Source organism: Arvicanthis niloticus, chromosome 1 (genome assembly GCF_011762505.2).
Source record: "Arvicanthis niloticus isolate mArvNil1 chromosome 1, mArvNil1.pat.X, whole genome shotgun sequence".
NCBI classification, from domain to species: Eukaryota; Metazoa; Chordata; class Mammalia; order Rodentia; family Muridae; genus Arvicanthis; species Arvicanthis niloticus.
In genome coordinates, this window is record NC_047658.1 from 164,532,953 (window position 1) to 164,557,406 (window position 24,454).

A 24,454-nucleotide genomic window follows, 5' to 3' on the forward strand; every position below is an offset into this window, starting at 1 on the left:
AGTGACTAGTGAAGTTCAACATTAATATAGAGAATGTAAAATATTAATAAAAAGATGATACAAAGTGGTCAGGGGACATTAATAATTAAGAGAAAAGGCACAAGAGCTAATATTCATATGAAAAGATGCTCAAATTCATTTATAATTTAAAAATGCAAGTAAAATCAAGTATAATTTTTCAAAAAATTGGCAAAACTCTAAGTAAAAACATCGTGCCAGAAATGGGCATGCTCTATCTACCAACATTTAAAATTCATAGTTTATACCCTAACAGGCCCTACTAGGTGCCAGCCTGGTGGTTTGAATGTTTGTGCACAAGAATGTAACAGCATTTGTCATTCTAAATAACTGAGATGGCCGCATTTTAGAGCCAGTGGCACAGTGTATAACCATTTACAGTGCAGAAATACCTGTTTTAGAACCAGCGGTACAGTGTGTAACCATCTACAGTTGGGTAATATCTGTTATCAGTTTTATGAAACATCCATGATATATTCTGAGAAAACAGCGTAGAAATTCTGTTGACATTGTAGATAACAGTGACATCTTAAAACTTTGGGTGTCCAGCTTGCATATGTGCATGTGTGCTGTGTGCATGCATAGATGGTGATATGTTTTGCCAGTTTGTTGTCAGTGTGTGACAGATTGTCACAAATTTAGTGACTTAAAGGAGCACAGTCATATTACAGTTCTGGAAGTCAGAGGAAAGGAAGCCAGGTGTGGTGACTTGTACCTGTCACCCCAGCACAAGGCATTGTGGACATCTGGGCTACATAAGAGAGACTCCACCTTAACAAAAGAGATAGTTCTCAACCTGGGCATAGAGATACACATCTTTAACCCCACAGTCCGGAGGCAGAGGTAAATGGATCTCAGTGAGTTCAAGACCAACCAGAGCTACATAGTGAGAAACACTGTCTCAAAAAAAGAAAGAAAAGAAATGGGTCACACATGATGCGTATTCAACATGACAGGTCTGTGTTTCCTCTGAAGCTTTAGGTGAGAGTCCATTTCCTTACCTACTGGCCTCTAGATACCTTAGCATTTCTTAACTTGTGACCTTGTTTCTCCATCCTCCGAGCTTGTGGTGTCAGGCAGAACAGACACGGGATTCTACCTCTGAAATGCACAGGCTAATGATACAAGCTAATGATCTAGATTGACCTTGTCAAACAACGATGTACAAGTGACCAACAAGTCTATGAGAAAAATAATCAGCAAGAGTAATAACCTGGGGAGTGAAGGTACCACATCACCCAGCCAGAACGGCTATCGGGAAAAAAAGTAGGCAGAAAGTGCCAGGTGTCTGGGGTGGGGTGAATGTGTGGGGAGAGGGAAACTTATAAGCCTGGAAATAAATTCATATACCACCTCAAAACATAATATGGCGGGTCCTCAACATGCTAAGATTAGAATGTCACAGGGTCAGCATCAGCAGCTCTATTGAGTGGGTAGAGACCCACAAGGAATAAAGCCATGGAAATCAGCCATACCTACAAAGATAAATGTTGCACATTCTTGCTGGCATATAGAAACTAGAAAAGTGGATTTTGTAGAGGGATGTAACTGTGCTCAGTGGAAGTTAGGGAGCACAGAAGCTGGAGAGGTGGCTTAACACACACAGTTTAGAATGCTTGTGTTACTCCAAAGGACTGGGGTTGGTTCTTAGTGCCCTTGTCAGGTGGTTCACAGTTACTTCTTAATGCCAGCTCTGGGGAAACTAATGCCCTTTTCTGGCTTCTGTAGGTACCTGCACACACATGCTCATATATGCACAAACATACCCAAATACTTCATAAATAAAAATAAATATAAATAAAGAAGTACAGCATGGCTCAGCAGTAAAGAGCACTGACTGCTCTTCCAGGGGTCCTAAGTTCAATTTCCAGCAACCACATGGTGGCTCACAACCATCTGTAATAGGATCTGATGCCCTCTTCTGGTATGTCTGAAGACAGCTACAGTGTACCCATATAAATATAATAAATATATCTTTTTAAAAAAGACATATAGCCTGAAGGGGGGGAGGTAACAAGGGGAGTAAGGCGGTTCATCCTGTAGCTCTAAGCAGGTGACTTTAGTTCACAGCTCAGATGTTTCATAACGAACTGAAGGAGAGGGGGTCAAAGGATCCCAACACACAAAAGGTAAAGGAAGGAGATGAAATGTCAGTTTCCATGGTGTAAGCATTCTATGCTGTATGCTTGCATCAGATCATCATGTGGTACTCCATGTATTGTTAAGTCAATGGTAATAACAAGTACATTGGAATTATTCAGGACCTTTAATGATTTGGCATTAGCCTTGGCTTGCTTACCTAAAATTGAATATTTGGGACCACAGAACAACGCTATAGGACCAGAGAATGCTGAGGAGCAAAGAACACATGAGGCTCCCATTCCCCCTCTGCTACATGCTACCACATGGAACCTAGAGGGTAGCTACATGCTACGACATGTGGTAGAGCCAGGGGGATCTGAGAACTCCACCTTTCAGTTTAGCGCTGCTTTGCCAACAGTTTATCTGTTTATGGTCACTTACTCTCTCTCTCCTCTCTCTGTCTCTGTCTCTCTGTCTCTCTGTCTCTGTCTCTGTCTCTGTCTCTCTCTCTCTGTCTCTCTCTGTCTCTCTCTCTCTCTCTCTCTCTCTCTCTCTCTCTTTTACACACACACACACACACACCTCAAGAGGGTTTTTCTTCTTTGCATGTTGTTCACTTAGACTTATGACTCCTGTCTGTCTCCCCACCCACTTTACCAGCAGGTCTTCCTTACGGTTCACTCTGGGCACATCTCATACACTCCCTCTCTTTTCTCTGTATCTTTTCTATTTCTCTCATCCTCATCTCTTCCTCCTTTTACCTCTTAATTATAATGTTCCATCACTTAACAATCTCTAAAATCTGTAGACCTCCATAATCTCAAAACTTTGGCCTCGTAAGCCCTATTTTACTCAACCCCCATTCAAAATCAATCTACTACTAATCTTTATCCTTACCCACCCACTCCCCACTCCCCACTCCCTGAGTTGATCTTATCAGTTGAAATCCAAGTCTACTCCACACCCATCCTTGCTTCTGATATCCCAGGAGCTACTGCTATTGATTGGCTAATATGCCAATTACATAGTGATAATGCCATTCAGCTGTGTCCACTCTCCCACTTAATAACCTACTGAGGAGGGAATAATACAGAGCTTATACAAGACAGCTGAGCCCTTGGTGTGAAGCAATACTTTCTGAACTACACACCCAACACTATCATGACCCAATTCCGACCTGAATATTGAAAACACTTGAACTGAAAAAATTATAGCTTATTAAAATTAAGCTAAGCAAAGAAGTAACACAGGATGCAAAAATCCCAACACAATAGCACGAGAAACATGAAAATCCAAGGCAATGTACTGCTTCAGACTAAAGCGATGGCATCTAGCAAGATTATGTCATCTAGATACGACAGGAAAGCTGCTACCATAAAATTTCAGCAACATGGCTGCCTAAGCAATACCTGTTGACATTCTTGGATGGGGGAAATCACAAGGCCTTACTACTAGATGAAAGCTACAGGAAATTAACATTTGCAGAGAGAGAGATTGAGAGAGAAAAAGAGAAAGAGAGGGAGGAGAGAGAGGGAGGGAGGGAGGGAAGGAGGGAGGGAGAGAGAGGGAGGGAGGGAGAGAGAGAGAGAGAGAGAGAGAGAGAGAGAGAGAGAGAGAGAGAGAGAGAGAGAGAGACTCAAGAAACTCTCCTCTTCCCCAGGGAAGAGTGCCCCCCCCAGTGGTTATGGACTAGCAAGTGGTCAACTTTGAAATCATACAGGCAACCTAAACAGACTTAGCAGATTGTATGTATATATTCATTCACATATATAATGGATAATAATAAAGAAAAAGGAGCCCTTGAATCTAAGGTGTTGGGGGGAGGTTGCATAAGATAAACTGGAGGGAGAAGGAGAGGGGAGAATGATATAGTTATATTTTAATTAAATTAGGCTATGGAAATGTATGACCACTAAGCCACTTATATGGAAGTTAGTTGAAGGATTCCTTACAGACTGGGGAAAAACACATCCATGGGGCAGGTTACATGAAAGGATAACCATGACAGAATAACACTAAGAGGAGAGAGAGAGAGAGAGAGAGAGAGAGAGAGAGAGAGAGAGAGAGAGAGAGGCACAAACACTAGAAAACCAACAAGGCAGGAATCATTTCACAACTTTCAGTAGTAGCTCTTAAATATTAATGCTCTCAATTCTCTAATCAAAAGACCCAGACTAATAGATTGGATCAAAAGGCAGGACCATCTATTTGTTGCCTCTCAAGAAATGAACCTCATCACAAAAGACAGATGCTATCTTATGGTGAAAAGGTAAGCCAATGGAAGTAGGAGCACACAGATTCCAGTATGAGACAAAGCCAATGGATGTAGGAGCACACAGATTCCAGTATGAGACAAAGCCAATGGATGTAGGAGCACACAGATTTCAGTATGAGACAAAGCCAATGGATGTAGGAGCACACAGATTCCAGTATGAGACAAAGCCATTGGAAGTAGGAGCACACAGATTCCAGTATGAGACAAAGCCAATGGATGTAGGAGCACACAGATTCCAGTATGAAACAAAGCCAATGGATGTAGGAGCACACAGATTTCAGTATGAGACAAAGCCAATGGATGTAGGAGCACACAGATTCCAGTATGAGACAAACTTTACAAAGGGATTCATGAGAAAAGATAAAGATGGCCTCTTCATACTGATGTAGGGAACAATCATCAAGAGGACATTAATATTCTAAATATATGCTCCCAACATAGGTACATCCAATCTCATTTAAAAATACTAAAGATAAACTCACAAGCTTAGCACAACAATAGTGGGTGACTGCAATACCCGACTCCCACTGGTTGACAGGTCATCCCAACAACAACAACAAAAAAAAACCAAACAGAATTGGTGGAATTAAATGACATCATACATTGAGTGGATTTTTAAATTGAACATGTCAATCATTTTTAAGTAAAGTATATTTACATCATTGTGCAGCTATAATTGGTAGATAATAATTTGGTAAGTGAATTACCAAATTGGATGGCAATTCTGTATTTTTTGTTTTAATGAAGAGCCTGCTGATTTCCATAGCAACAGCACCATTTTACATTCCTACCAGCATTTTCCATTTTCACCAACACTTTCTATCTTCTGTTTTTGCAAACAGACATCAGAGTTGTTTTGCTCAGTAGGTTTTAATAAATACATGTGACCACAATGTCCTTGAACAGTGGTCACCATGGGAAAGTTCCCTGGTGCCCACATTTGTCCCTCTGCCTTGCTAGTCAGTTTCTGATCTTGCAGCACCAAGGTTTAGGTCTCTTCTTCAACTGCTTGTTTTGTTCCATATCATCTTTGTGCCACATAGCAATGTCTTTTTCATTTTAAGAATATTTTTCATTATGTGTGTGAGCACACACATGTGCAGGTGCCCATGGAGGCTGGAGGCACCAGATCCCCTTGGATCTGGAGGTGTAGGTGGTTCTGAGATGCCCAGTGTGGGTGCTGGGAATTGAACTCAGGTCTTCTTTGAGAGCAGTACATGCTCTTAACTGCTGTGCTGTCCCTCCGGTCCCATCCATAGTATCTTGACTACAGGAAGGTTAGGTAGTAAATCTTGATATTAGGCAGTGGGACTCTACCAATTCAACCTCTTTGTCAGGATTGGTTTGCTTTTCTAGATCTTTGCAGTTCCTTTTATGTTCCGCGCACCTCCCGAGCCCCTTTTCGCCCGAGAATAAGGACACGAGAGACAATACTCGGGTATCACTGCAGACGAGGATTTACTTCTTGTAACAGTAAAGCGGAAAGACGGAAAGCGCCGGAAGAGGCACCACTTAGATACACCCTAGAGTGACGTGTTCACTTCTGATTGACTGTTCACTCATCACCCAATATTACGCCTTGGGATTGGCCAGTGACTTTGGCGGGCTTTCTGCCTTTGCAGCTGCGCAGTTAATTGTTTACTACTGGGAAGACACGAGGCCAGCGCCATCTTGGAATGGCGAACGTATAACCACTGACCACGGCTTCCTACACTTTTACAATTTAAAATCACTCATCTTAGCATCTGAAAGGTGATTTCACTGAGTCTGTATACTAAGTTGGAGACCACTGATTCCTAAGAATGTCTTTTTGACCCATGGATATGATGGCTTTCTCTCTACTTAGCTGCATTAGGACTGAGTAACATTTCAGGCTTTTATGTGCAGACTTCACTTGTATATTTTTGAAAGATACATATAAGGTATTTTTAAAGTATTTTATATTTTTATGCCTTTTAACTTAGTATCTCTTTAAATTTCATTATGTAATTATTCACTGCTAATATAGATGTAAATTGTAATATTGTTTGTGTATCTTGCTGAGTTTACATCTTAGTTCTACTAAGTTCTAAGAGTCTATAGGATTTTTCACAAACTAGCATCTGTAAATATTTTTTCAATTTAGATGCCTTTTTCCCCTTTGTGTCTTATTGCACACTGTGTAATACAAATAATGAGTGAATGTGAGCTCAGACATCCTCGCCCTGCTTCTGTCCTATGGGAAAAGAATGTAATGTTTTGTTATTAAGTGTAATGTTGGCCGTAGCTTGCTCTGCAGTGCCCTTTATCAAACTGAGAAAGCTCCGGGCTCTTCCCTGTGTACTCTATGTTAGCAGTCTACTGATGTGTATCCTGCCTCTGAATGGTGGCCAGCAAGAGCCTGGGTTCTCCCAAGTAGTAACCAGGATCTACCCTACCTAACTTCCAAGACCAGGGTATTCATGGTCAAGTGAGTGCAATAGATCAGACACTCATCCACACAATAAACCAGAAACAGGAAAAACCCAATGCCAAAGCCCCCACACCCTCCAGTAATTCTAATCTTGAGTTAAGCCCTTTGAGGCTTTGGTAACACTGAGTTTGCTGGGAGAAACATTTTTCAGTTGACCAGTTGAGAGCAGAGCCACTTTGTCTTTCCTGGACAGAATTTTAGGACTTGACAGGCAAGCCTGTGGAGTACTGGGGTCACTGACAGGAATCAGTATGATGACTTTGGGTGAGACTCTGTTGGAGACAATTGGGTGAATACCTCAAATAATCTCCAACTTCACAAACTTTTCATTAGCAACTAAAACAAGCTGTTTGTTCTCTTGGGCCCAGCTCAGAAGCTGCCTTGTTCAGCAATCTGTCAGCTGTGAGTAACTACAAGTATGACTCTTCCATGAATGTCTGTGCTGGAGGCTCAGGGCCAGAGACAGTGGTTTTATTTTCCACATCTTTGGATTGCATTCTTGTGAGCTATTGTGGAAATCAGGAGGTGTGCATGACCCTGGTAGATCTCTGTCAACTTATCTTTTTATTTTATTTCATTCTCTGTAAGTCTTGAGTGGTGGTGAGGGCTGAACACTGTCCTTGCCTGATCCCTCTCCTCTATAGCCTTGCTGTCTAAGACTGATAGCTGGCTCCATGTGAGTAAAGCTGAATTCCTTTGATTACCCCTGTTCATCCAACCTCAGCCCTGCTTCTTACCATGCTTAGCTGTTCTCACTAAACCGGTCACTACTGCTTCTCTCTGTGAACAAGCCAAAAACATATACATTCTTCCAGTAGGCCAGAAAGCAGCTTAGAATGTACGTGCATCATAGATGTCATGTAAACCTAATGATTTCTTTAATGGGATAAATTCCAAAGCTGCCCCCTGTCTGGTTTGCTGCTGATGTTCTCTGAACCATCCCTAACCATCTTGGGTCTCATACTGGTCAGTGCTCTGACCCTGAGAGAAAGAATCTACTGTTCACTGATGCTCATGGGCTAGCACACTGCTGCTTGGTCATGGAGTGCTGCCTCCATGTGCCTCTGCCCTGAGGACCACATACAAGAAAGACATTCTTATAACCAAACAAAATGGATCTTCACATTCAGCCCTGTATGTTGTGTTACTAAATCCTCATCCTAAGGGCAGGCAACTCCCAGAGTAGCAGTAGCACTCTCTGAAGATGCACTCACTGAGGATGAGGATGCACTCACAGAGGATGCACTCACTGAGGATGCACTCACAGAGGATGCACTCACTGTGAATAAGGATGCACTCACAGAGGATGCACTCACAGAGGATGCACTCACTGTGAATAAGGATGCACTCACAGAGGATGCACTCACTGAGGATGCACTCACTGTGAATAAGGATGCACTCACAGAGGATGCACTCACAGAGGATGCACTCTCTGAAGATGCACTCACTGTGAATAAGGATGCACTCACAGAGGATGCACTCACTGAGGATGCACTCACTGTGAATAAGGATGCACTCACAGAGGATGCACTCACAGAGGATGCACTCTCTGAAGATGCACTCACTGTGAATAAGGATGCACTCACAGAGGATGCACTCACTGAGGATGCACTCACTGTGAATAAGGATGCACTCACAGAGGATGCACTCTCTGAAGATGCACTCACTGTGAATAAGGATGCACTCACAGAGGATGCACTCACTGAGGATGCACTCACTGTGAATAAGGATGCACTCACAGAGGATGCACTCTCTGAAGATGCACTCACTGTGAATAAGGATGCACTCACAGAGGATGCACTCACTGAGGATGCACTCACTGTGAATAAGGATGCACTCACAGAGGATGCTCTCACAGAGGATGCACTCACTGTGAATAAGGATGATACTGAGGATACACACATTGAAGGTGCACTCACTGAGGATGAGGATGCACTCACTGAGGATACTAGCTGTATCCTTGAACTGCAGATGAAGTTTTAGATGACCACAGATGGAGCCAGATTCACTTTCCTTGTTTCTGGTGCATGAATTTCCTGTGTTCTGCCAACTGGGCAACAGGTTTCTGCTGCTATGATAGTGAATGACAGTAGCATATGTTTACATACATATACATGTTTCATGATTGTGAGGCTTGCTTGTGATCCCACTATATGTTAGGTTGGCTGAATTCTAGCTGGAAAGCTGTGGCACCTTGGCTTTTAAATGGTCCCAGAGGTCTGGATGGGAATACTTTGCTCATCGGGGAGGCATTATTGAGCGGATATGGGGCCATTGGGAAGTGAAGCCCAGTGGGAAATCTTTGGGTCATTGGGGAACTGTGGGAGCTTCTTTATGTCTTGCTTTCACTTCTCAACCATGGAGTGCTATTGCTCTGGCCCACCCTCAGTTAACTAAAACAGTCCTTGATGTGAAAGCATATTTATTGGTTCCTGAGCCCTCATTTCTGTGGTCATTTCATACACATAACCCAATGTTCCAGATGTTAGTGGATGGATAACAACTGGAGGATGGCTTTGTTAATTTTCCATAATTAAAGTGGTCATTTCTCTTATTGCTTCTTTTGGGGTTACCCTTCCATCTAGCTCATGAGATGTTGTCTTCATGTCTTAGAGGTAACAAAAACTTTGTAGGTTTATGAAATCAGTTGTAGAAAATAGGGTTCTAGAGAAAAAAAAGCCATGGAAGCTCTTCCCCCTCATTCTAGGGATGGTGAAAGCTACAAATGTTTAGAGGAACAGCACATAAACATACCAGCTTTCTGTTATGTATGTGTGCATAGCAACTACATAAAACAGTAAAGCCAAAGATGGATCAGTAGCTGAGGTTAAACAGCCTCATTGTAAGGATGAATCTTAAGCTCTGTTTACTTTTCTGGGCAATGAAGGGCTCTTTGAGAGAGAAGAGCGGGCTGTCTGGCTTTAGGCTTGGAGTCTGACTGGTAAGTATTTACTTCTCATTCATCCCTCCAGCTCCATGAGATTTAATATCTGGAGTCTTAGGAAGGAGTCTCCCTGAGGGAGAGGAGCCTCTCTCTGGTCTTCAGGAGAAGGAGAGGGAGAAAGAATGAGAGAAAGGAAGAGGAAGAGAAAGAGAGAGGAGGGGGAAAGGGATGGGAAGAGGGGGAAATGAATAAAGGATAACCAAGAAACAGGAAGAGGAAGGGCAGAGGGCAGGTACCTCCGCCCTCACCGTGAGGTTCACTCTCTATTCTTGCTGTTAAAGCCGACTTCCGGCTACCTTTCTCTGCACCCCAACAAGAATAGTAGAGGAAAGAATGTTCAACTTTAGGATCATCCTTGATTTTGTAGAACCAGAAAGAGATAATTGACAATGATTAGCTTTTCATTTTTCTTAAACAATGGAATACGTTCTCCCTGTCTCCCAAGGGATAGTTGCCTTTGGTTATCATTATGCAAGTCATTGTTGCAGAAATAGTTCATGTATAGACATCCACGCAAAAATGGATGCAGCAGACTGGCTGCCAGAAGCCCCAGACTTAACATTAGAGAAACTTAACAGTTTGAAACATAATGTAAGCATTTAAAACAATTTCAGTTCTATGCATAATAATTTAAGACGAAGCTGTGTCTTGTCGATTTTTATATAGAATTTTTTTTAAAAAAGGTGAGCCCACAGATTATATGACATGATATTTCTTTTCAAGAAAAATAAAATTTTAAATAGCTTAGCAACAGTCACCAGGCAACACATCAGCAAGCATGCTGATTTTGTGGAAAGAGACATGTTCATTGTTGGAAGAGAGACTTACTCTCCAAGGAGTGCTGTTATTTAAAATTGGCGTATTAGGTATTGATGAAATGTGCTTGTTTTATTCTTCTGGTGCTGACTTTAATTAAAAGCCCCTGTTTATCCTCTAGGTTTGTGAAAGATAAAAGAATTCTGTTGAAATAAAATATAATTTTAAAAGATGTTAAAAAAAAAATCTGTGCTTCTCTAAAGCAAAATATCCCCAAAGTGTAAGTTTTCTTATTCCTCAGTTTAAATTGGCTAGACTTTTTTTTTGTTTTATACAATTAAAATGATGTATCATTTTTATTTTTACACATTAACAGTTTTAAATTAGTTTAACATGAAATTATCACTTACGAAAAACAATATGTAAATCATTCTGGAATCCTTTGAGCTGATCAACTTTTATTTTTAATATGGAAATTTTCATTCTATTGACTGCATTTAAAATAAGTGTGGTCTGTTTTGTAGAACAGACTGGCTTACAATCCTTACACATTCGGATCATTTTAACACCTGATGTCCTCACACATACTGTTCAGTTTCAAAAATAATTTTAAGAGCTGTGTCTTTTGTTGTTCTCAGATGGTTTCGGTGAGCAAGTCTGAGACAGAGGCTATAGGGCAGATGAGGACTGAAGGCCAGCAGGAACCCTGGGACAATTTGGGGAGGAAGGAGGACATCAAAGACACCCAAAGATACCAAGTGCTAGAGAGAAGTACCATGCTGTCGTAAAACAATGCATTCGCCAGACACCCACAGTGATTGGTGGGTCTTATTTTTTGTGAAACCTGCATTTTTCCATAATCTTGATTTTCCTTGAGTCCCCCCTTTGTCCATTTAATAACTCATCTTGCAGTTAGTAACAAGCTGTTGCAAATAATGTACTGTTCTTTGGTACCGAGGACACAATGACACATGAGGCCCTTCTTCTGAGGGCGAGTGCTGTCTGGGATAAAAGAGCCTCAGTCATTACAGGGAAAAGGACAGGATGAGAAGGTTTACAGCCACCACAAGCAGGCTAGATACCAACGGGAGTATGTCTGAGGGACGGAAGGGCCAAAATCACTGTTATAATACAAATTCGCAGATGGAAACATACATTGTTTCCATTGATCCTACATTGGCTACAGAAAATAGGAAACATACATTGTTTCTATTGATCCTACATTGGCTACAGAGAATAGGAGCAAGATGATGTAAAGTGGGGGCAGCTTTGGGATAGGAGGGGCACCCACAGGAGCACTTGGTGTTTCTGAGTTGACTCGGGTTAATTCTCTAGGAAGTTATAAACAGCCACCTAATAGTCTGATACCAGGTGTTTCAAGTCAAGGGTGTGTGTGTGTGTGCATGTCATCATGTTTGCATAGTGAGCCCTTTATTCAGTGAGCTCTCTCTCCTGCCCTTAAGTCACGGTTCTAATATAATTCCTACAGGTGGAATGCTCTGTGATTTCAACTGACAGCAATTAACTTCTCTTCTCATTGCCTCCCTCCAGTCAGCATTTGTGATTAAATCTAGACTATCACAATTTTTTTTATGATAATATACTGTGGGGTCAGTAAATCACCTCACCCTCCAACTATGCTAAGAATGCTTTTTAACTACTTTTTTTTTAAGCCAAAAGAGCATTTCATTATGTGAAAATTGTACAAAATTCGAATTCAGGAACATTAATATATCAGTGTAATGTTGGCCAGTCCTTTACCCAAAAAGATGTTCAAATCCAGCAGGTGAACTCCAAGTTAAAGAAGAGACTATGATTATGTAAATTACAAAGGGCAAAATTCAGTATTTAATGGAACCACATAATCTGTCAACTAAGCTAGATACATTAGTGTCTGTATTAGTCAGAGAGTGTCAGAATTCTAACAGAAGGAGCCACTTTACACCTCTGCCCTGTTGTCTTTCTCTGTGCCACATCATTTGAAGGTAGACTCTTCCTACCATGAAGCAAAAGATGACAAACAGTTCTAGATCCCATAATCCTTCGGGGAAGGGTTGTCAGGAGCCATCTAGGAAAGGCTAAGTCTAGCAGGTGACTTTGCTGAAGGTGGCCCGTGGACTAAGAAGAGTGAGCTCTGAGAGGCAAGGTCCCAACAAGACTTCATCTCAAGGTTGCTTCTTGCAGCTGATATGCATTTCCTGTCATTATTAAATTAATATAATAATCCCCAGGCATTAGCCCACTCTATTGAGCTGATTTCCTGTAGATCCACATAAAGATGAACTTTCATGAATTAATGCTGTTTAGATGAATTAATGATTTTATAGGGTTCCTTATTTGATTCAAATAATCTTAGGAAGAATGTTTAAGAGACGGTTTTAGGTGTTTGTTTTCCTAGAAAAAAGTTTAAATCAAGAATAGAATGTGTCTACTCCCCATAGAATAGTAAGTAAAGGCTGCATAATCAGAAATACAATGAGCTTGCACAATTACACTAAGAGGAGAAATAAGCTTGGGGCAAATTTGTGATCAAGGAAAAACATTCATTCTAGGCAAGACATCTTTTCCAGTAGGAGAACCCGCTGGAATGACAGAAGCATGAGGCTCTCATGATGGCATCTAGACACACTGCAGTGGACAGTTGAGGTTTGGGGGAACATACTCTATTCTCCTCAAGGTGATTTGTGTGGCTTCAGAAGAGTAAAGTCCTATGAAAATATTAAACATTTTTAGGCATAAAAATGCTGACTCTTAGATAATCTAGCTTCCTGGGATGTTCTCTCTGAACTATTGACTTGCTTTTCAGCTTTTCTTTAAAAAAAAAAAAAATCAATTCTGATGACAGTGGCCTGCATCCCACTATGGACATAACCACTTCTCATATGGAGTAGCAAGGCATTTCCTCTAGAAGAGTGGTTCTCAACCTTCCTAATGCTGTGACCCTTTAACACACTTCCTCATGCTGTGGTGACCCCCAACCATAACATTATTTTCATTGAAACTTCAGAACTGTAATTTTCTGCTGTTATGAATCATAATGTCTTATCCAATGGTCTTAGCTGACCCATGGAAAATTGTCCTCCGACCCCCACAGGGGTCAGTGGCTCCTCACAGGTTGAGAACCACAGGTCCAGATGGAACCTTTGCTCCTTTGTTAGCCATAAGCCCGGCACTCGTTATGCCTGACACTGAAACTGGTTTCAGCTCCCAGTGCCTTGTATCTGCTAAGATGAGTAGGTGACTATCTCTGCTCGCCCGTAGAGCCACTGAATAAAGGGAAACAAAGTCTGAGTTGGGCACAATGTAAAAGATCATCTCTGATAACGTGAAGAATATTTATCTATGAGTAATATGCAAGAAAAGGAAAACCATTCATTCTAGGCCTGGTATCTGAGTGGCATATGGAAAAGAGGAGGGTGAAGAAGTTAAACTGAAGGAAAGCATTAAACTTTCCATGGGCAGTTATTGTTTAGTATGAATAAGACACCCCATGCTATTATTAAGGAGCTTGTATGTTCAGTTAAAAACCAGACACCAAAAGCTTTTACAGATGGGAAGTTTATCAGAGAGCACAGAAGAAAGCAGGGAAATTGTGTCTTATACTAAGACAGTATTTGTAAATATACTCTTTACTGGAAATTCTGTTGACCGAATCCTGCCTGAGCACTTCAGAAAAGCTGTAACACAGATACATCAGCTTTAGCACGTCTATTGCAGATGAAGACAGTGAGGATATAAGCATACCAACCGACCATGGAGATTTAACCGGTAATACACACAGGAATTTAATGTCAGAAGATGACACACCAGAATGGAACTCCAGGCAGAGAAAAGTCGGGGGATTTGCCTCCCGCAGGGGAGGAACATCTTCCAAGAGAAAAAATAAATTACATTTTCTGATTATGTAATTGGCTAAGAATGTGTGTCAAATAATTTATAAATATTTAAAAATTTACTACAATTGTGTAGCAATTGGTACCACGAGCCAGATAAAGCCCTGTGACTGAAATCCAGACACTCGAGAGCTTCATTCCTGACTCGGATGGGTGGTGCGTGGGTATCACGGTGGAGTGCTCAGAGATAGTTCTGGACATGTTTGTTTGCCATTCAAGAGAAAAAGGCATATGGTGATATCAGAGCTGATGACTTTGCAAACATCCATAAACAGCTACACGCATCTGATTCGGCTTGCTCAAACTTAGTGAAACTGTCTTTGAATAACTCATTTGGCAAGGAATAATCTGGCCCATTGGAATATACTACAAGTATTCTCCCAAAATTTGAGTCACAGCATGAACAATATCCCCCCAAACAGAGATGGAAACAGAAAACAAAACAAAAAAAAATTATTTTAAATTCCATGAAAATAAACCAATACTGCTTACAGTTGCCTTTTTAGTTTAATATTGTCAATACGAAGGGTAACAAATTGGAGTTTTTAAACTTCAAACAGTGAGGAATAGAAAACAAAACAGTTACCAATGGTGTTGGGATGCCAGCTCTGTTCACATGGCCCAGATAATTGCTGCTGTGTAAGGAGAGTCATGGTGAAAAAAACCAATGTCTGGACATCAAGTTTGGCATAAGAGACTGAGTGAGAGAGATCGTGGCTCTTAGCGGAAGAACTTACAACTTCGGCTTTTTGGCCTGATAGTGATATCTTACAGAAACAGTCAAATGATAAGCCAAGCAGTAACGAATTATGAAAGAAAACTTTAAATGAAACGTGGTGTTTTGAAAGAGAAATGCCTCCAAAGCTTGGGTGTTTGGACACGTAGTCCCAGCCTGGAAAAATAATGTGTTGCTCAGTCCCTGATACTTGGTCATCTATCACTTAGCATCGAAGGATGGACACGCCACAACCACGACTGTTCAGCTGAACTCGCACATAAGTATATGGTTGTAGCAGACAGGCTTCTTCACTACCAGAGTTTGGAAATAAATTACTATTTCTTTGGAAACTCACATACATGATGAACGTAGCCTGAGAAGTCTGGAGACTCAAGGTTCTAGTGGGTAGTTCCAAGAAAAAATGTCAATCTAATCAAGCAGGCTTTGCGTTTAAAAAGAATTTTACTCAATAGGCTAATTGGATATGAGTTTACCTCAAAGAGAAGTCACAGGGCAGGCCCAGCTTACAGTGTTTTCAACTGTGTCCAGGGACCTCTGCTGTGTGAGGCAAGGTAGCCAATGGCCCTGATAGGCTGGACCACAAAAAAATTAATTAACGTGGCTGTACTTTCTTCTTACAGGCAAGCATCCTCTGACATGCAGGCATGAATATAAGTTATGAGACATAGTGTTTTAATTATATAGCATGCCACGTAGGCTTTATAACTTGTACCGAGTCTGTCAATATTGAAGTCAATAAAAGTTGAGTGGCTATGAAATAAGATTCTGAGCAATTAATCTCAAAGCTCAAGCAGTACGAAGAATAAATTGAAATCACAGATACATGTAAGCTTATTATATTAATCCACTTTTCCTAGTTTGTCGTATATGCAATAATTAAGCTCCCCTTTACAAAAGCCAATCGTAATTATGTTGAAAAATGTTTAATTCTGCCTTTTGGAAATAATTTTAAATATGCTCAATTGGCTTTTTCTGAATGGTTGGGTTCTCTGGTGACTGTAAGTAAATTAACTAGGAATGTTTGTTCTCAGAAACAGTATAAAACAGACATACATCTCAGGAGGACAAAGCAACACCTAACCAAAACGTGCATGGGACAAAAACCCAATAATTCTGCTTTTAAAGATCCTTACATGTGGCTTAATAGACTCAATAAAACTAGAGAGCATTTGGTGGAGACAATCTTGAAGGTCATGGAGTTTAACTTCCTACCAGACTTATAAATCTTTCTTACGTCACCATACAGTCATGCTCTCTCTCCTGTTCCTTGCCAGTGACATTGGATTTACTACCGTTCTACTTGGTTCATAAATTTTACCTCCCATCCGGCTTTGGATTTCCTTATGTATATGCCATACAAATTCTTGGAGACTATCTCCTAGCAGGTAGAGTTAACAGCTAGCCTCCCTAATGCCTGCAGATAAACAGCGCTTCTGTCATGATGTCCCAAAGTATTGCATTTAAGGAATCAATTCACAATTTCTAATTGGGAAACATGTGAGTTCTCCGAGGGCTCAATTCAAAAATTGATCCAGCCTTCTTCTCTTCCTTAAGTCTTCCCTCCCTCCTTCCTTGCTTGCTTGCTTCATTTTAATGTACATGAGTGTTTTCCCTGCATATATGTGTACTACAGGCATGCCCAGTGCCCACCGAAGCCGTAAGAGGGAGTCAGGTCCTCTGGAACTGGAGTTGCTGACTCTTGTGAGCTACCATGTGGTTTCTGGAAACTGAACCCAGGCCCTCTGTAAGATCAGCAAGTGTTCTTAACTACTAAGCCAGGTTTCCAGCCCCAAACTGGTCCTTTTTCTTGTGAGTCCCTGGGCACTGGGAAAGTGTTTCATCCTTTAAGGGGGCTGAAGATACTTAGCTTTTGGTTTGTGTTTTTAGTATCCCACAATGGAAAGATGGAAAGAACAGTGTCATCAATGCCATTGTTTTAAAATAACAGATCTATAAGACCACAGGGATGTGCGATATAGGTACATATCTGTGCATATCTGTGCTAAAGTATTTGTACAGCGTTATCACCCTCTACCTTATTCCCTTGAGTCTGGGCCTTTCCCTAAACCAGCATCTAGGCTGGCCATCAAAGATCCTGTCTCTGCTCCCAGCCCCATGCTGGAGTTACAGGCACATGTGTAGCCACACCTGGCTTTTCATCTGGGTTTGGAGGAGGATTCTTACCTGCTGAGCCATCTTTCCAGCTGCCAGGATCACAGACCCCTTTACTCAACAAGAAACATCAAGTCTTCCAACATTTTAGTCTCCATTCTGAAAGTCACTTAGGGACGTCTGCTGCAGGGGAGGTAGGTACTCCTCTCTGGGTGGGTCCAACACCAAGCCAGTGCAGATGCCAAGAAATCATTGTATGTCGGGCAGAATGACAGATCGGTCAGTGTTTTTCCTCAGGAGAACTTACTTGAATATCTATGAAAGTGGTCCTTAAATGCAAAGTAAAGGCCACTAGAGAGCACAAAGGCCTCATACTGCAGCGTTCAGTGTCCCTACTTTACAGACAAGAGAGTCAAGTTCCGGAACTCAGGCTCTCAGCTATAGTGCGCATGTCAGAAACAGAGACCAATCTGCATTTCCTGATCTGCTGCTTCAGGTAGCTGCTCTTCCTCACTCCACTGTCTTCTGATGGGAGATAAGGTTGTCTTTTCTGTACCATGTCCTATCAAGAAAAATGTAAAGATGAATTCTTCCAGAGGAACTAAGTACTTGGGCTGAAATGCATTTTGTGTTTTATCGCAGAGAGAACAAGGGCACACATGTATTCCATAAGCCTGGAAAAGCCACAAGTCCTCGTCTGTAGCAGGCCGTGTACTGCCTCTCATGTGCAAAGAGAGCCCACTGGTCTTCATGTTACTGCACGACATCTTTTCGAAAGTGAATTTCAATTCATTAAAAATAAACTAGCCACCTGGGGAAAGGGATAAGACAGTATCGAGCTAGCTGATGAGATTACCTAGCCGTTAGCTTTGTTGGAAGTAAACGTTTAATAATTGGCATGGGAATACGTACTTGTTACATTTCGTGCATGGAACTGCTTTCCTATATTTTGTCTGTGTGTGTGAATGCAAGTTTAGGGTGCCAGAGGACACATCTGGGTACAGAGGCCAGAGGACAGCCTTGAGAGACAATGTTATTTCTTAGGTGCTTGCTGCATCTTGAACAGGCTTTCTCATTGGTGCCTAGCAGGGTGCACTGCCTAGTCAAGGCCCCAGGGACTCGCTTGTCACTGGCTCACCAGTGCTGGGATTACAAGAGCAACACTCGGCTTTAGTACTTATTTACTTATTTATTTTTAGATTTTAAAAGATTTCTATTCCACGACATTGATGAGATAGAATCTTTCCAACAATGTCCTTAAAAATAATATGAAAATTCAATCCAATATTTTACAAACTTTTACCAACATATTTTCTGTGTCTGTCATAAAAGAACAGGCTGCATGTTTGTTCTTGTTGCTCCCATCAAGAAAGCTACAAAAACAAAAAACAAAACAAAACAAAAGAAAACAAAACCCAGGATAAACAATAGGGCAACAATATACAATCCCTTCCTGTAATTAAAAATCATAGCTATTTAATACACCACTTTGGAGGAGCAATTTACCCAGAATGCAATGTGAATGACATCCTTTGTTGTTGTACATCAGGTTCTGTCACAAACAAGATTGAAAGGCCCATAGAAAACACATCGAAAATTTGCACAAAGACATATCATGCCTTGTTTTTCAGATTAATAAAGCCACATGTTTCTTAGCATGCCTGAAGTGCTACTTCTGAATGAGCCACTGAAATACAACAGAAGATACAATCTTGGCCATGAGTTTGTTTGTTGTTTGTTTATTTGTTTGTTTGTTAATAAAAGTAATTTCCAGGAGGGGGAAAATTATATTAATATGCACGGGGGATTTGGAAGAACATCGAGCCATCTCTCCAGACCCAGCTTTTCTTTGTATTTGTTCCTTTCTCACACAAAAACATGCTGAACACATCCTCTCCTCCCTTCACTCCTCCCAGTTTCCTCATCTCCTCTGTCCCCCAGATCCACTGCTCTTCTGGTTTTCTTCATAAAAGGTCAGGGTTCCCAGGGATATCAACTAAACACAGCAAAACAAGATACACTAAGACCCTCATGTCAAGGATGGCCAAGTAACCCAGTAGGAGAAAAGGGATCCAAGAGCAGGCAAAAAAGTCAGAGGCACCGCCACTGCCACTGCTGGGAGTCCCACAAAAACCCCAGGCTAAACAGGCATAGTGTATCTGCAGAGAACCTTGCACAGCCCTGAGAAGGCTCCCTGATTGCTGCTTCAGTCTCTGTGAGCCCCTATGAGCTTATTTTATAGGCTGTGTTCTCCTGGTGCCCTCCACCCGTCTGGTTCCTTCAGTCTTCTCCTGTCTTCCATGGGGCTCCCTGAACTCTGCCTAATATTTGCTTATGGGTCTCTGCATCTGCTCCCATCAGCTGCTGGAGGAAGCCTCTCTGATGACAATGGGGCTAGACACCAATCAATGAGCATAGCAGAAATACCATTCAAAATCATTTCACTGACTTTTTTTTTTCTTTGCCAGTCATAACTAGTTCTATCCTAGGTCTCTGGGCCATCCAGCTTCTGGTTCCTTGCCATTCAGTCTTGGGCATGGACTCCCTCTTCTGGTATGGACCTCAAGTTAGACCTGGCATTAGTTGGCCACTCCCACAAGCTCAGGGCCACCATTGCCCCAGGACACCTTTCAGGCAGGTCAGGGTGTAGGCCGAAGGTTTTGTGGCTGGCTTGGTGTCCCAGCCCCACCACTAGAAGCCTTGCCTGGTTATGGAAGATGGCCAGTTCAAGCTACATCTCCTCCATTACAAGGAGTCCTCAAAGGGTCGCCCTCATAGGTTCCAGGACATTTACACTGCTCTAAGTTGCAACATCACCCTCCCAAATGCCCCCAGTTCTAACTGCCTCTCCCAGGACTCTCTTCCTCCACAGCCCCTCACTGCCTGATCCCTCCTGTTCCCACTCCCACCTGCCCCGAGTCTACCCACAGAAGCTTTTATGTGTCCCTCTAGATCCTCCCTTGTTGCTTTGCCTCTCTGGGTCCGTGGATTGTAGCTTGACTGTCATTTACTCAGCAGCTAATGTCCACTTTTAAGTGAGTACACACATGTCTATATTTCTGTGTCTGGGTTACTTCACTCCGGATGAATTTTTTTTTTTCTAGTTCCATCCATTTGCCTGCAAATTTCATGTTGTTATTTATGTTTTAACTGCAGAGTTAAAATATTCTATTGTGTAAATGTACCACAGTTTCTTTCTGCATTCTTCAGCTGAGGAGCGTCGAGATTGTTTCCAGTCTCCAGCTATCATGAATAAAGCTGTTATGATCATTGTTGGACACGTGTTCAACTCGTGTTCACGTGGTAGAATGGAGCGGCTTTTGGGTTTGAGCTGTTACTTACGTTATTGATCCTAGACACTCTGAGAGGCATAAGGTGGAATCTCAAAGTAGTTTTGATTTTCATTTCCCTGCTGCTTTAAGTGCTTCTCACCCATTAAAGATTCCTCTGTTGTGAATTCTATGTTTAGATCTGTACCCTATTTTTAATTAGATTATTTGGTTAGTTAATGTCTAGTTACTGAAGTTCTTTACGTATTTTCAACATTAGCTCTGTATTGTTTGTGGAGTTGGTGAAACTCTTTTCCCTTTCTGTGGCTGCTATTAGAAACAGAAGGAAGGTGGAAAAACTCATTTTATGAGGCCACAGTCACCCTGTCACCCAAGCCACACAAAGATTCAACAACAAAAAAAGAAAATTTCCCTTATGAACATAGATGCAAAAATACTCAACAAAATACTCACAAACCAAATCCAAGAACAAATACATCAAAAAGATCATCCATCATGATCAAGTATGATTTGTCCCAAAGATGCAGGAATGGTTTAACATATACATGAAAACCAACATACTCCATCATATAAACAAGCTGGAAGGAAAAAAAAAAAAAAGATCATTTCATTAGATGCCAAAAATACCATTGACAAAATCCAATACCTTTTCATAGTGAGTCTTGGAGAAATTAGAGATACAAGAGACATACATAAAAATAATAAAGGCAATTTATAACAAGCCTAGAGCAACATCAAATTAAATGGAGAGAAACTCAAAGCAATTCCACTAAAATCAGGAACAAGTAAAGGCTGTTCTTCATATCGAATCTGCTTGAAGTTCCAGCCGGAGCATTAAGACACCTGAGGAGATCGATGAGGGGATACACATTGGAAAAATTATGTCACAAGTAGATGATATGATAGCATACATTAATGACCCCAAAACTTCTACCAGGGAACTCCTATAGTTGATAAACTCCTTCAGCAGACTGCTGGATATTAAATTAACTAAAAACAATCAGTTGCCCTTTTATATTCAAACAAGAAACAGACTGAGAAAGGAATGAGGGGAACACCCTTCTCAATAGCCACAAACAATCTGACATATCTTGGTATGACTCTAACCAAACAAGTGAAAGATATGTATGACAAGAACTTCAAGTCTCTGGAGAAATAAATAAAACACATCAGAAGATGGAAAGATCTCCCATGCTCATGGATAGGTAGAATTAACATAGTGAAAATGGCCATCCTACCAGAAGCAATCAGAATCTGCACAATCCCCATCACAATTCCAATACAATTATTTACATACCTTGAAAGGACAATGTTCAACTTCATATGAAAAAAAATTTTTAAAACCCAGGAAAGCAAAAAATATCCTGTACAATAAAAGAATTTCTGTAAAGCTGTACTACAAAGCTATAGTAATAAAAAAAAAAAAAAACCCATATGATATTGACGTTAAGAACAGACAGATGACCAATGGAATTGAAGACTCCGACTTCATCCACACACCTGTGGACATCTGACTTTTGACAAAGAAGCCAGAAATACACAATGGGGGAAAATCATCTCCAACAAGTGGCGCTGGCTGGTCTAACTGGATGTCAGCATGTAGAAGAATACAATATTTATCCATATTTCTCACCCTTCAAAAAACTCAAGTCCAAGTGGATCAAAAACCTCAATGTAAAATCACTGAACATGTTTGAAGAGAAATCATGGAAGAGCCTTGAATGTGTCAACACAGGAGACACTTTCTGAACAGAACATCAGGAGACAGTGTTAGCATTCTGTCTAAGCTCTGCCCCACAGTTACCTGGCAACAGCTAGGTAGGCCTGACTCACTATAAAAGGGGCTGCTTGCCCCCTCTTCTGCTCTCTTGCTCTCTTGTTCTGTTGTTCTGTTGTTTCCCTGCTTCCCTTCCCCCTCTTTCCACATTTCCTTCTCCCCTCTTCTCTCTCTCTCTCTCTCTCTCTCTCTCTCTCTCTCTCTCTCTCTCTCTCTCTCTCTCTCTCTGCCTTTCTCTGCCTCTATTATCCTCTTAATTCCCCTCACTATTCCCTGAATAAACCCTATTCCATCCATTAAATGAAGCTCAACATATTTAATTTGAATCAGGGAGTCCATCATGTGGCAGGTCCCTCAGGAGAAGGGATGTCTCAGCATGGGCCCACTGAGGCACCCCCTGCCCCCATACCTCACCACACCTCCATAGAACATAACCACCCCCTCTCTTTATCTTTTTATAAACACACCAGTAAGATCAACCATTAATAAATGGGACCTCATGAAACTGAGATCTTCTGTAAGGCAAAGGACACCATCAACAGCCCCAGCATTTGAAATCTGTCTATGGGCTTGGAGGATGGAACTCAGGTTCTCATGCTTTTGAATCAAGCCCTTGCTGACTGAGCTGTCCTTGAGGCTGAGGAAAACATGAAGTAGGAAGGAAAGGCCTCCTCCTTGTGGTCTCAGAAGGTGGGTGGGCAAACAAATCTGAAACAGTGAGGGCTTTCAGACTCAGAAGGGAGCCATGGCAGAGGAGAGGGACTCCCTGATTCAAATTAAATATGTTGAGCTTCATTTAATAGAGACACATGAGGATAGTTTCGGGGAATTTGTCCACAAACTAAGTTTAGTGTGCGTGACTGGGGAGGTGGAGGCCAGGATTGCCCCCAAATGTCAGGTATCAAGTGAGCTCCTCTGAAGGACTACCTCTCTGGAGTGAATGTTGTCTTAGATGAACTCTGGTGCCGTATATTTTCTTCCAGAATGAGAACTAGTAGCAGGGACTGCACCCCCTAAAATGCATTAAATCTCAGTGCTTATTGAAAAATGTCTTGGCTTAGGGAAGAGACTAATATCTAATGTGTAACAATTCTCTACTATGCTTTATGCTTCCCTGGGAAGTGCTGGGAACACATGGAAGACAAATCCATTTAAAAATGTTAAGCCTTTTAAGGAAGTTTCAGTGCTTACAGTTGCCTGGGCCATTTTCATGCAGTATATAATGTACTGTAAGAATATCTCTCTAAAATATCTATCTATCATCTATTTGTATGGGGGGCAGGTGTTCATGTTATGGCATACATGTGGAGGTCAAAGGACAGCTTGTGAGAATTGCCCTCTCTTTCCACTGAGGGAGTCCCAGGAACCAATCTCAAGTCATCAGGCTCCTTTACATACCGAGGCATCTCACTAGCCTGAGGATTGTTTCTTCTGTCCTAAATTATCATGGGCCTTTGCATCTTCTCATCCGGAAATTTCTTTAAAGAACTACTAAGGTGCTGCCCTTACCACCATAGGGCGCAGACATGGAATTGATCATACACATTCATCTCCCAGATATGACTGAAAACATCAATTCTCCCATTTACTTGTCTGTTTAGACTAGGTCTCACTTATCTGAGGTGAGATGCAAAATTACTGTGCATTTCAGGATGACCTTGAACTCCTGCTCTTCCTGTCTTCACTTCCCATAGACTGGGAGTATAATTCCGTTCTGCCCTATCTGGCTCACATTGATTCCTGATCTAGGCCTCCGAAAAAGCATCTAGCATCAATGGCTGAAACCTGTATAGGCTGCCTATCCTTCAGCATGTCCTGACTTCAGCATGGCGACTTCACTCTGGCACCGCTGAATCTTGATTTGCTACTTTGTGTCTGTCTGCAAGCCAGTGTGGACTGAGTACTGTGGATACAATAAAATGTTCCAACCAAAGAGAGCAGCAGCGACTCCCAACTACTCCAATTTGTAACCTTGTCTCCGCCTCTCACTTACAAAATGAAATTGGTTTGTAAGAAAAGGTAGACGGCCTCTAAATTGTTGAAATTTTAATGGTGTTATGGAAAAAAATAGAGGAAAAAAAAACCCTCTATACTTTCAACCCTCTTCCAAGTTTAA